Source organism: Acipenser ruthenus, chromosome 3 (genome assembly GCF_902713425.1).
Source record: "Acipenser ruthenus chromosome 3, fAciRut3.2 maternal haplotype, whole genome shotgun sequence".
In the NCBI taxonomy this organism is placed as follows: domain Eukaryota; kingdom Metazoa; phylum Chordata; class Actinopteri; order Acipenseriformes; family Acipenseridae; genus Acipenser; species Acipenser ruthenus.
This window is the reverse complement of record NC_081191.1, coordinates 21,737,832-21,751,133: the sequence shown is the minus strand read 5'-3', so window position 1 is coordinate 21,751,133 and position 13,302 is coordinate 21,737,832. Positions and strand designations below refer to the sequence as shown.

The following is a 13,302-nucleotide window of genomic DNA, read 5'->3' as shown; positions in this document are numbered from 1 at the left end:
AGGTCTGACACAGGACCGCAAAGGGTTAAACGGCAATTCATAACTAGATAAACCTGTGACTTTCCCACAGGGGTGGGAGTTTTACATATTTTCCGTCGTCTTAAATGTTTTGGGAACTGTGAAAAATGAGTGTGTGTTTGGAATGTGTGCTGTAGCAATGGCGGCCGTTGGCGAGAGCAGATGTTTTAAAGATTGTTTCAATAGCGACGCGAGTTTCAATGTTTGAATGCTGTTTGGCCTTTGACGTAGAGCATAGGTAAGGTTATAAAGATATTCTATTTAATAGACTAGAAATAAATAGAATATCTTTGATTAGCTGTACCTGAGAGAATGCAGTGAAAACGAGCAGCCGTATTGAGCTGGAAACGGGGTATTCTCCGCACTAAAGCTTTTAGTTTTGGTTTGAAGGCTGCAGGAGCATAGCATGTGTTGTGTGTGTTTTATATTTTTATTTTTTTGTATTTGCTTGACCAGACGCCCTTATGCACGGCATAACAACTTATTACAAGAAGCAAGCAATACAGCTTTTTTTGTGTTTGTTTGCACTTTGTAAAATGAAATGGTTTGTGCAATTATTGTGCACAGTGTGTTTCTGTAGGTTGTATACGCATATTTGCTTTGTATTTGTAGTGTATAGGCTATGTGCAACTACTGTTAAAATATAAACTGCTAAAAATGTTCGCCTTGCTTCACTCGGCGCCATACGTTTTCCGTCTTAGCTACTTTGCTCTGCTCCCACCACTGTTCCCACTGTTGGGTGGCAATATGATGAAAGGATTAGATATACCACATGTGCATGTGTATGCTAGTTGTGTGCAGGAATTGTACCTGCAATAATTTCTATAAACTGCATTGAAAACATTTTGCCACCAGGTGACATTGTGCTGTGTCAAAATACCATTGGCAGAAGGGTTTAAAAAAAATATATATCTTAACCATGCACATCATGTTATGTTTTTTCCAATTTCTATCTTTTTTTTTTCGTGTTCATATCATCTAGTTTTTAAAAAGTGTAAGGACACCAAGGTTCATAAAGACCATTTCAACTACGTAAAAATAATGTGATATCTTGTAACAATTGTAAGTCACTCTGGATAAGGGCATCTGCTAAGATTAAATACATTTTAAAAAAATTTAGTAGCCTTACTGTAGTTAGGTGTCCCACAAGGACTTTTTCCATCATCCGTGTGAGACTAAAGATTAGAGAGTGAGTACTGAAATGTTTTTGTTTTTTTTCTTATATAGTATGTGTCTACTGCAATTTTAAACAACCGAACTATTGTTTAAGCGCACCTCCAGGTGGTATCATAAAGCATCAAGTTGGGAGAAATATAAGAAATGTAGGATTTAATGTATTACATTCCATAAGTAGCCTACTTTTGACAATTACTTTGTCTTCCATATTAAGAGTTCTGCAGCAGCATTACTAAAATAGAGTTTAAGGTACAGACTAATTGTCTGACTGCAGAATTCATAATATGCATGTAATGGATCACTTTGGGTTCATACATGCTCAAAGAGGATTAATTGCATGACCCCTCATTTGGAGGCATTTCTGCTAACCAATATGCCACTTGATTGGTTAGTCCAGATACTAGCAAATTGTGCTTGGTTGATTTTAAAGTAACAGCACTGAACCAGAAGTAATATACATGCAACTGTCACACAACTTACCAGGTAAACCACATTTTATTCCACTTAGTAGCCCTTATTTGAAATATCCAGGGCCTGTTTTTCAAAAGCAAGGACAACTTAAACAATAGGCAAAGCTCGATAGACGAATGTAGCACCCACTGACACATTATTTTAATGACAGAAAGGGTGATTTACGTGGTGCCATTTGGCACAATGGGGGGTCTCTATGCCATTAAGACCGAATAAAACTTAGAGTTCCCACTGGAGGAACGAGTTTGGTCGAAGCTCTGGCTGTTTTGGGATTTAATTGTTCAGGCGAAGATGCTTATACTTGAAGAGCGCTATTCAGACACTGGGCTTTAGTTTGTGTTGCTAATGGTACAAAAAAGAGAAGCTGTTTTACAAGGACAAAAACTAGGGGATCAATTAAACCAATTCAGAACTACATGCACATCCGTCTTTCTAATCCTTTTTGATGTACAGTCCTCCCTCATTATACACTGTCTTTGGGAACCAGGATATTGTGATTTCATAATGAGGTGCATGTTCTGAAGATGATTTTAATAGGATTTAGTGTAGCTGGGGCCCAAGGCATTTTAGCTTTGTAACTGTGGTGGCGTAATAGGAGGTGAAGTAGATTACTTTTCAGTTGGCTGCTCCTGAGTGTAAATATTGCGTCTTTGGTGGTTAAATAAAATACCCCCACAAAGGTATAGATTAAAGATGTTTTGTCATATCTTCCCCTCTTGTCTGATAGTGCATGATACTGCTTTATGCTAAATAGGCTCCTGGGGTGAAGCTGTGTGGTTTATGATGGGTTATTATTAGTTGGGGACACTGCTGCTGTACCCTTGAGCAAGGTACTTTACCTAGATTGCTCCAGTAAAAACTCAACTGTATAAATAGGTAATTGTTTGTAAAAAATAATGTGTAAAAAAATAATGCAATTGTATGTAAAAATAATGTGATATCTTGTAACAATTGTAAGTCGCCCTGGATAAGGGCGTCTTCTAAGAAATACATCATAATAATAATAATAATAATAATAATAATAATAGTTATAAGCCTGGTCTAGACAGGATATTGAAATTCTATTAAATAAGTCATATATAGTAAATATAATGGTGTGTCTGGGGGAAATAAATACCAGTGTCGTTATGGGTACAAATTCACAGCTCAATGGTGAAGCTTAAAGATTATACCATCCAGTTCTAGTATATTACTTGTAAATGATGTTTTCACTATGTTAAATGCAACATTTTCAAGCACTGATGTAATTCCTTAACCATAAACCTAAATCTAGTGAGAATATTCTGTTCATTGTCCCAGTGTTAATGCTATCTACAGTGAGTAATTTGACCGTCCATCTGCCATATTTTAGTCAATTAATAAAACAAAAGCAGCAAACATGAGTAAAGGGGTGGGTGTGTGTGTGTGTGTCTGGATATACATACCAAGCACTTCATTTATGTGTACAGAATTATAGGTGGAGCATGTAAGATCTCCTTCATGAAAAATTGTAGCTGTTGGAAATGTCTTTTGTTAAAATGTAACATTTATAAACATTCCCTGTTTGAGGATTAGAGACACATTTCATGTCACTTAGTAGTTACCAGTTATTTGTGCTCTTAGTGTTTTAAACACTATACAATCAAGATCTACTTAGGAAATTGGATCCTACACTGGTGAATCGTTTATAAACATATTTCATTTAACAAACCTGTAGACGTTTTAAACTCGAAACCACCTAAAAAGTTCCTGAAACTGCTGTTAGTGACCCCCAAGAAAATACTTCAGTTTTCAGCCTTTGGGTCATTTTGAGTAAGCAGGTATTTTCACACACAGATTATTATTCTCTGGGTGTGTAAAATGACAACGGGCTGCTTGGAAGTTTTTTAAAAGATGTCCAGCTGGATGGCAAGTTTTATTGACAATTGTTTTACAATCCTTTTTTTTAAGAAGGTTAATACCTTCTTTTAAAAGTCCATCCGATGTTCCTCTGCCAAAATACACATTATTCTAAGATGTTACTTTATTGAAGAGGTGTGATGAGGCAAGTCTAGTATCACACTGTAGTCAGGAATAATTTCAAGTTCATTTTTGGTCACCAGTGTAACATAGAGTTCTGCTTTTACTTGATAAAGGAGAAAATAAAACGGTCTTGAAAAAAAAAAAAAAAAAGGTTTGTATAAAGGTAACCAAATTGAGGATTTTTTTTTTTCTTGGGCTGTGGTATTTATTTTTTCTACGAGAAGAGAAAATCCCTGTAATGATTCAAGCCCCTTTTACTAACCCCGATGATCAGGAGGTACTCTGTAAGCAGCACTGTGGAGGTGGGGGCTTGTGGCTTGGAGGTAGGGGTCAATAAATATGTTAGTTTGGTCTCTACATTGTAGAGTGTCTGTCCTATATCTTTTTGACAACTGCAGCAGCTGGTAATGTACACATTGAGACCCTGACTGTACACCATTTTGTGAGGCATAAATGGGGCTTATTATTTTGTTGCAGGTTATTGTATCCTTTCCATGCTCTATCAAATGGCAGTGTGTATTCAATGATGTATTCCTCAGCTAAACTAATTGTTGTAAATAAATAAAATGTTCACTGTGGAGTGTAAAATGAACAACATTCAAACAATTTACAGTAACAGTTAGAAGCATCATCCATGGGATTCCTTGTAAATTAGAGGGGCTGTTCACCACTTGACCAGGAAAACTGTGGCCAAGGAAAAAAATAAACAAATGTGAAAAAGCTTACCACAGTCCTCTCTGACCAACGTCAAGTTGGCTAAAATACCTGTGCAAGACGATTCAAACCACTTGCACTAATTCTGTACTTCATCCATATAGGAAGGATAACGCTTTTGGACTCACCAATTCTATATACAAATATGACTGGTTGCATTGTCTCTCTTTCTGTTAATTCAGTGCTTCATAAAAATGTATTGTGTGAATAATGCATTATTTTCTACAGTAGAACAGTCATACATTGACATGCTGAAAATGAATGCAGTCAGCTGAAGGAAGAAAGTAATTAATATTAAAAGGGCATTTCATGGCTTTTAGGGCAGCAATTGATTCAGATATGCTGCGATACTGATCAGCTTTGAATGTGTAGTCCTCGGCCTACTTTTTAATTTTGTGATTTGTACATCGTACAGCTACTTCAAGGAAACTTTTACCTTTTAGTTTACAGGACACGTGTTAATTGTCTTTCTGTGAAACACTTCATTACTTTGGAAACCAGTTTTTTTTTCTCTCTCTCCTCATGTTGAATATCCCCAAAAGGAAGAACTCTCGATTTTAGTTTATTCTGCAATGGGCAGTGAGCAAACTGCTACTACTAAAGAGAATACTTTAGTTAATTTGTATGCCATAGGCAAAATTAAATTATTGGCAACATGTGTTTCTTATTTTTTGTGTTTTAGACAGTATATGGAATTGTGGAGTGGTAAACGTAGTTGGTTACCCTTATAAAACACAAGTGTACCACTAATGCTCCCCGATTTTTTTGAATTTTCATGGTGTTTGAAGAACTGTAGTTGCCCCAAAAATGCTGCAGCTTTTACAGGGGTCATAGTATACTATCCTGCACTGTGACACATTACCCTTGTTATTCATCTCCAGATTTTGTAAAACCCGTCTTGCGTAGCCAATTCATAGTTAGATTATGTATATAATAGCAATTTAATTACAGCTGTCAATACTCTCGTCTTCATGTATTTAAAAAAAAAAAAAAAAAAAAAAAAAACATTACTTCCTTTAGACTTTTTGGGTGTGAGTAATTGAAACGGATAGGGCAGAGCCCCTGGGATTAGCATAATTTGCCACATAAATATAAAAATGTTGCTAATCTGTACCAGTATGTGCCTTGCTCAAGATTGCGGTACATCGATAGTGATTAGTTGATCACTACTCCGCAAACCAGTCTGGCTGCTGAAGCAATGTAAGCCTGCTCCCATGTTTCTATTTTCCCTCTCTGGATGTATGTCACATTTAGCAGGAATATTGTGGTGTTATCCAATTTTATTGCAACTTGTTTGGCAGTCTTGTACACAATTATATATACTATGTAACTATGTATTAACAGTCATGGTGGGGAATTTCTCTTACTATCATAGTGGTTTTGGCTATGCACGCATATTGAGCATCTACTGGAATGTGAAGAATTAACAATGACAAAGTCTGCCTAACAGAACTATTATGTAGGTGTACTTCAAAAGAGTAAGAATTGTACAGAACAAAGTGAAGGACAGGTCAGCAACAGGTACTGATGAAACTTGATAAGAGAGGCTAGTGGAGGATAAGTTTGATTGCTACAAAAGATGATAGGTGGGTAAAGATGCGTGAATGACTCATGCTTGCTTGCGGCTGTTGCAGGATAGCAGGCCACAGCAATTTTTTTTCTGAAAACTGAATATTGAATGGTACTCAGCCAGTTTCACAGGTATTCTTCCATAGAATTACTAAAACTGCAATACAGGCTGCAATCTCGAATCCACTGGCTTCAAGGGCGGGTAAATAAATGTTTCCCATCTGAACAGAGTGAATTGAAACAAAAACCAGGGGGTGACTTACACTTAATATTACCATATAAAGATTCTGTGTGGTTGCTCAGAATACACCATATAGATCTACATGCACTGCCCTTTCTACCTGTTGTAACGGGTACACTTCCATTTCAGTGGTTTAATTACTATTAATAGAAACCACTTATCTTCTGGCACACCTGTGTTATTTTTAACTTGTATGTCCTGCCCACGCCCCCCCCCTTTTTCATTTTTTTTTTTTGGGGGGGGCATCAGTTTTCTTATGATTTTTGCATTTGTGTATGTAAAATTCAGTCTTTCTATAATCCAATATTCTATCCTAATCAACCTTGTAATTCACGTAAGATTGATTAAAAACTAGAACTATGACTTAAGTTATCACTATGCATTGAACAAGTACTAAAATAGTGTGTGAATGTTTAACTATCTATCTGTAACACATTATTAAGCAACTGTTCCTTTTCTCCTTATATAGTTATACAAACCTCCATTATATCATGTTATACTCTCTATAAAGTACCCCCACAGATGTAATCATTTTGCATAATACTTTCTATTGCTAACCCGTTGTTACAAATAATATTAACATTAATTTCCCTTTATTAAATTTAGACATTCAACACTACAGGGAATCATTCAAATGTCACATTAGTTTAAAACAATGTCCATGGTAGGTGATCTTGTAGTCAGGCGTCTGTTTTCAACATAACAGCAGTTTCGATGTTCCCGTTTGTCTGAGAGTGAAAGTTCTGTATGATCAGCTGTTCCGTTGTTGTCTCCACCCATGTCCCAATACTTGAATCTCCCATCAGAATCCGGAATCACTTCATTTAAGAACCTAGAAGAAAATCAAATGCAGTATTAATTCTTTTGATATCTGATTTCAATTGGACTTAATGGAGCCCTTCACAATTTTTTGGGGGGAATGCATACACTCAATGCAGCCAGTAACAGAGAAAAGAAAAATGATCTGTTTTAGCATCAATAATCTGTTCTCAAGATCTCAACTGAGGCATAAGTGCGATTTCTCCTTTTTCTTTCTCATCACAAAACAGCTATTTCTGAGCACATCACCCAGAATCAAAATAAATTTAATATATTTTTTTTGAAATTAACAGAATTACATATGTAAATGGAAGTGAGACTCCTATTGCATAGCATTTTTCTTCTTTGTGTAGCAATCATTCCATGTATTTCAGTTCTCTGCCAGAATTAGTTAATACAAATATATGTCTTAAAACACAACCAACAAAAAAACAAACAACACATAAAGGTGTGTGCAGAAATACCAGTGTCAGTCAAATATCTGTCAGCACTAACAAATCGGTCGGTTACACTGAACTTGCCCTAATTAGTGTACTTGAATTGAGAAGCTGTTGCTTTCAGTGCTGCATAGTGGGGAAGCACAAGCAATATGAGGTGGGTCAGAATGTACAGTTGTTAGTCGAATCTGTATCAACCACACTAGACCTTTAGACTAGTATTGACTACAGACCAACCGTAACAATCTCCATGTAAATATGACACCTCCATTGTAGAGGCCTGACACCTTCATTGTGAGCCTGCCTGTGTCCCCTGACTGCTATTCGCTTGCAGCCCCTGGAGCAATGCAATTAGCTCTGTTTATGACGGAGCAGTGGGCTTGGTTACACCGTGGTGCTGCATCTGTCCTCACTGAAACCGTTTATCTGTCTGCTTCCGTCCTCTAGCCTTTATACTTCCTCCTCTCGAATAACATTGCTGTTTTAGTGTGTCCAAATCGCTTACAATTAGTTCACATACAAGGACTTTTACAGTCTTTCTGCATATGTCCTGGTTTATGACAATTAAAACAGTTCCCCATAATTTGAGCTTCATTGACTACTGGAGACACTTTCATTTTAACTGCATTAGGAGGGACCGTATCTGCTACTGATTCTCTCCATGAATGCCTTATTACTTGAATCTCCCAACCCACGTTTGTAGGGAGAGGATCTCTCTGCAAGTCTCGAGCATATGTCAGAAGCAAATGCTGACAGGCGGGAGTAACACGATATTTGTATTTATTAATAACCAAACCCCAGAATGTAACATCGTTCCCTGTTAATTCAACATGTTGTACAGTACCCCGATTTTCGGTTGTATACTGTCACAAAAGTTCTCAAGAACTCTGTAGGGTGTTGATCTTCCTTTGGCATACATTCTAGAATTTTACTAATGTCTGCTGTCACACAGCATCCTACAGCTTGGCACGTTAATTCCTAAGCATCTCTCATGGACTGGCCAGACAACTGGATCATTAACATTAGCTGGTGGAGGGGGTGTAACAAGATCTATTGGAACAGGGGCATCATGGGGCAATATTGCTTGTAACAATTTACAACAATCTTTATCCGTCAAAGCACTTGATCGCTGTAAGGAGTGAACCTTATCAACTAACGATGTCGGATCCCCAACACCGTCCCATTTTGGCAGTTTGTTGCTGCATAATGTTTAGTTCAGATAAAGACAAGTCACGCGCTATCGGCTGATCGGCGTAATTGTATGTGGTTAGACCCTGACCGTCTACAGTACTCGCTGTCCTTACTCTCCTTGTAACAATGGGAGCAACTTGTTTTTCTATTATTGTTGTCGGTTTATTTCTCTTAGGGGAACCGGGAAACAGTTGCTGACCATGTCTATTTTTCACTCTTTCAGCTATATTACCAAGAGAATGTTTAAGCCCTTCTGCATACAACTGATTAGTATCTACCAGCTATTCATCTTCCTCGTCTGAATCATCCGCTGCCGCTGCAGTCATAACTGGCTGTTGCTGTAATGCTGCCCTTTGCTGTCTATTCCTGTACCCCCAGCGTAGTTCCTCTGTGTCGCTATCTGTGTCTGTCAATTCCTCTGACTCACTGTGCTCTGAAAGCTGTGATTAACCCAAAGCTGCAACTCTCCTTTGAATTACCTCATATTTTGTTTGCCTCAATTCTTGCACAACAGTTCTATTTTTATTTTCTCCTGAAACATTCCATAGTTCCTGATATGCTATCTGAATATGTCTAACAAGGCAGAATTTTAATCTAATTTAATCTGTTTTCTCCTCTCAATTCTAATTGTGTAGTGGCATGAAGTAACCTTTCTGCTGTAAATGCCTCCAGTTCTCATCTATTTGTTATTGATTCACTTTTTTTTATTTGACATTTCAATTCAGGTGACCTACTTTGTCCTTTTAAATATTTAGTAGTTTTGAATCTTTGCCATCACACAATTTGCTTGTTTTGTTTTCTTGCTTTTTTCCCTTTGATTGCGTGCTTCACACGCATCCTCTGAGAGAATGTACAGACCCTCTGCACAATGCTTTGCCACACATTCTGCTGCCCAGAGCCTCCAGCTTCTGGCTTCCTCTATTTTTCAATTACACTGTAATTAGGATTATTTTATCATTCTTTTACAATGACCAAAACACTTAACAGAAATCATGCTTATTTTATGGCCAAGGTCTGTGAACTTGCACAGCGGCTATTTTGAAATTTTATCCCAAAGAATTCCCTAAATACCTTTGTCACATTGAAAATGCTACAATGTTTTTATACCAGCTGTTATACTATATTATATCAACAATAATTGCATACTTACGGATGTATGTAGTTTGTTCCGCGTAGTCTGTTCCAGATTTTCCTTTTTGTTGGGCGATTGTTACTGCAAAGTTTACTCCGCTGTAATCCTGTCCAGTTTCGAGCCGCTGAATTTCGTTCACTCCAGTTTGCTTTAAACAAACTCTCTCCGATTTTATAGAAAAATAAGGTAAGAAAAGCAGTCCTTCTTTAGTTGGCTTGCCAGTGTTTTAAAAACAAAGGTTAGTTAGAAGTTAGTGTTCTTTTTTCCTTCATGCATCCGTCAGTATAAATAGTTATTGTGATTCTGAAATCCGTTGTAGATTTCAACAAAGATATTTTATTCAGTACAGTCAAACAGATGGGTATTCCATTTTCCTTAAGTGCAGGTCATAACAGAGTCAACAAGACAATACAATGTTTGGGTTATATAGACTTAACCTTTTGATTAGGGATCTACCTAAATCGTGATTTCGCGGAAATCGTGAAATTGAGGAGTCACCGTGAAATTCACCTCTTAGGGACCAATGCATACAAACAAGTACGGAGAGGGAAAAAGACACCTTGTTTAAATGAACTACTGCACAATGCAAGCGATGCAAACTACGTGTCTTCCTTCTGTAGATAGCCCTTTGTGATTCCTTCACCGTCCTGTGTGCATTGCACACAAGCAAAAAACAAACAAACAAAAAACGTCCACAAGTAACATTTACAAAAGAAATTGTCCTTAGCAGTTAACGTTCTTGTTTATTATTCAAATGACGATGTTTTAATCAGCCTATCAGTGCGTCTTTACTGCTTTTATGTGACCTGTACTGTGCAGGAGGGGGCAGGACAACGTTGGTGCTGCATTGTTTTGATTTAGGTTGCTAAAATCTAGTTTTCAGCATTGGAGGTAAAATAGTAGAAATGGGCAACAACAAAAGCAAAGTATATTTCGGCTCATGATCGTTTCAAGATATTTCCCAAATAAACTACATGCAGACTGAGGTAATTGTTTTGCATATCTTAATGTGTCTTTGGAGAAAATACGATTGATCGCTATTTAGCTTCAGAATCACACATTAAACAAAAGGCTACTACAGAGGCTGCTGAACAGAACGTAAAATAAACAGCTTTCCGAAACCAAACTGGAAAGTCAGCCCAGACAAGAAGTATTCCTGTCTGCAAGCTAAATCAGTACTAAAACGATCTAGCACAGCCACCTCGCTTCAACCTGCTTTTTCGCAGTTGGAATGTTAGACCCGAATAGCCACGTTTTCTTTGTTTTGACAGGGTACTAATACAATAAATTATTGGATTGGACAAATAACATGACAACGAACATGCTGCATACATTGCCTTTATTAAAGTATGCCAGATGCCCTTGTGTAACTGAGTTTGTGGGCTGTTTCTAATCGATTTCCACATCTGTATAACTGGGCACAGCTTTGCCTTAACTAACAACCAATTCAGTGGATGCAGAACGTGCAGTCTCAATGTATGGGCAAGTCAACTGCTGGGGGATGCTGCATGCATGCCTTTATTAACAAATGACAGCACTCTGTTTTAGTAAGGAAGCAAGTACCACTATTTTTAGGCTTTATAGTATTCTGAAATACTGTGTACTTATGTTTATTTAATGTCTAAACAGGTCCGCGAAATGTCTGCGAAATCCTAATTTTATTCTGCAACATACCCGTGAAAAATACGTACATTTACCGCGATTTAAGTAGATCCCTACTTATGATGTCACCTCTTATTCCTTAACCTATCTCACAATGTCATTGACCACGTGGGTCCACTTTTGTTTTATTACCTTAAGTGATTGTAACATCAAAGCCTGTTTGATTTTCCACTCAGGAACAATGAAGTTTAAAGATAAGGAAGGAAGGAGATTGTTTAAAGGTTTTAGCCCCCCAAAGTTTTATCCCTGACATAGCACAGGGTCTCCTTTTTAAATTGCCATTTGGTGCACTTTTAAAGCTTTCCACTTACGATCTGTCTTCCTGTAATATATAGTAGCCTAATTAATATTAAACCCAAATTGTGTTTTTTCTAACTAAATGAAACTCAAATACTAACAACTAAGCTATCATTTCTTAAAGTGCATGCTTTATTGCTTGGAGAGGGGAGCTCACAGGTGATTGACTGACTGTCCTTTTTTTTAATTTATTATTTTTTTTTTTAATTTAGTGGTCATCAATTTATTTTATTTTTTTCTCCCCAATTTAATAGTGTCCAATTATGTTTGTTTAGCTCAGCTCACCGCTACCACCCCCGCGCTGACTCGGGAGTGGCGAAGATGAGCACATGCTGTCCTCCAACGCGTGTACTGTCAGCCGACCTGCTTTTTTTCACACTGCAGACTCACCGTGCAGCCAACCAGAGCTACAGCGTCGGAGGACAATGCAACTTACAGGCAAGCCCGCAGGCGCGGTGAGCCGAGAACACCTTGGCCGATCTAACCCCACCCTCCCCCCGGGTGACGCTCGGCCAATTGTGCGCCGCCCCCTGGTAGCTCCTGTCCTCGGTCGGCAAAGGAATAGCCTGGACTCGAACTGACAACGTCCAGACTATAGGGCGCATCCTGCACTCTACGCGACTGCTTTTACTGGATGTGCCACTTGGGAGCCCCTGTGATTTGACTGTCCTTGATATATAGATATATTTTTTTGTTTTACCAGTTATCCATAACAGAAAAAAAATATTAAACACTAGCCCCGATGCTTACTCACCAGTTTCAACATTTGGACTGAAGCAGAGAACGTGTAAAGAAATTGACTTCTGATGGGCCACTGAGGTGCAATATTTCTCGAGCTCTGGGGACTGCAAAAGGACTAGAATATAAGCCCGTTAATTGAAGCATTAAAGTATCAACAGGATTACAGTTCTCCTAATCCTTCCATAAAGTAGTTTTTTCTATTGGGATATCTGAAACCTGAAGCAATGCATCCATATTGACTGCCTCTCGTTATATTATGCGTAGGAAACCACAGATAGTTTTCTACTAGAGAGGGCTATTGATCATTTCAATATTGATACTTAATAGATCCACTGAGATGTCACATCTCCTTTACAGAGATTTCCAGCTTTGTATTTATGACCATGTACCTTGGGTTTGCACCCCAGCATTGCTTTAGTTTGGTGGCTTATTAAATGCCTACCTCTTCCATAGTCTTCCATTCCCTCTAAAGCCAAGCTAGGGTAGTTTTATTTGAGTTATGTACTACTGACCCACTGGCAGTGCTTCAAACAAAACCTAGCTTTCCTTGGTCGTCTTGACAAACCCAGTCTCATGACTTTTGTGAACTGATAAAATTGCTGTTTTATCAAAGCTACACCTTTTAAAACAAACACTGCCTTCTGCCCTGTGAAGGATAACATCTAGGATTCCTTTCTGTGACTTGAGACTTTTTTTTCTGTGTCATTAGTATTGCTTACTGATATTTTAAGCATTTAATGTATACTGCAGCTACTCTATGCATGTAACCTGAGCCCTGTTTCAGCTTGTAATTGGGAAGAATTTAGGGCCCCATTTTCAAGAGAGATGCGACA

The 13,302-nt window shown here is 37.9% G+C and overlaps 1 protein-coding gene across 1 annotated transcript in view; it reads left to right on the top strand.

Moving 5' to 3' along the window:
• Positions 1-13,302, top strand: part of LOC117394671 (eukaryotic translation initiation factor 3 subunit H-like) — a 114,937-nt gene that overhangs the window by 38,533 nt on the left and 63,102 nt on the right. The gene's annotated exons all lie outside the window — the stretch shown is intronic.